The sequence below is a fragment of the Aplysia californica genome, unplaced genomic scaffold (assembly GCF_000002075.1).
Source record: "Aplysia californica isolate F4 #8 unplaced genomic scaffold, AplCal3.0 scaffold00750, whole genome shotgun sequence".
In the NCBI taxonomy this organism is placed as follows: Eukaryota; Metazoa; Mollusca; class Gastropoda; order Aplysiida; family Aplysiidae; genus Aplysia; species Aplysia californica.
Window position 1 is genome coordinate 177,407 of NW_004798020.1, and position 1,352 is coordinate 178,758.

Below are 1,352 nucleotides of genomic sequence, written 5' to 3' on the forward strand. Positions count from 1 at the left end.
TCCCCCTAGAAATCATATTTTTGAAAGTTTATTCATTACCGGTAATATGGTTTAAATGCGATGCCTGATGACTGGCAAGACCACAAGCCAACCCTTTCATGGGCCCTGGGGTGGGGAGGGGGGGGGGCAGCTGCGACATTGTACCGCCTCCGATGATACCTATTCTTTAACCAAGTAACCAACCAAGTGACCAAATACGATGTCTATCGGTGTAAAAGTACAAGCTATCTCTGGAGCCATGGAAATCTTTAGTCAGGAGCATTTCGCTATACTTTTATTGGGATTGCAAAAATAAATTTCCGTTACATTTTATTAACCGTTAGTGTTCAAAAGACAGACATACATGTACACAAGACAAACTATGACTACACTGATAGACGGACAGTACAAGGTGGCGTTGGTGGTTAAGGCTCTACCGGACCCATAATCCAGAGATTGAGGGTTCGGGGGTTCGAACCTCAGCTCGGTCCGACGTTGTGTCGTAGGGAAAGGACTTAACATGAATTTCCCATAAATTGGCTCCGTTCTTTTGGAGATGGACGTTAAACTCGGAGGTCCCGCCTCTTCAATAACTGAAGAGTGTTGATAGGGGCGTCAATTCTATACCACTTCACCATTTCACAGCTATTACTGTCTATGAAAGAGGAAGTTGATCTCTATCATACTGACAAATAAACAAATCAGAGATAAACGTTTATTGTCCGATACCGGCAGATAAGAGCAGCTCTTAGCCACACTCAGTCTCCGGCATCAACACCACGGCGCACTCTTCCATCTTCCCAACGTTCCCTTTAATCAAACCCAAATCCGAAACGAGGCGGACGCAGCGGAAGGCAATCCAAACCACGTGACAAGTCGTCCAATGATCTTTGGGGATCCGCCATTGTTTTCTCTCGCGGTCTCCGCGGGACGCATCCTCTCCCTAATTGGCGCGGTGGGACCAATCTGCGAGATGCAAGCTCGAGTTAAGCAGATTTGAGTCTGCTAATATCTCGCCCCAGAAGGAGCGCGGACCGAATTTTCATCGGAAGTAGCTGGAGGTAGTTAGTGTCGTATTTCCTCAGATCCACCCGTCCATCTTATCTATCACCCGGCCGCTCTCTCCTCTCGTCTCAGTTTTGGGAAAGCGATTGCTTGGATCAGATATTTTCCTCGCAATAAATAAATGTTCTTCATCTGTTTTCTAAGCCTTCAGATTGTTTTTTAAGCAACTGAAGGCCCCAGCAAGATTCATAATTGTGTAATTTATATGAGAATGGAAAATGAGGCAAAAAAAGATAGATAGATAGATAGATAGATAGATAGATAGATAGATAGATAGATAGATAGATAGATAGATAGATAGATAGATA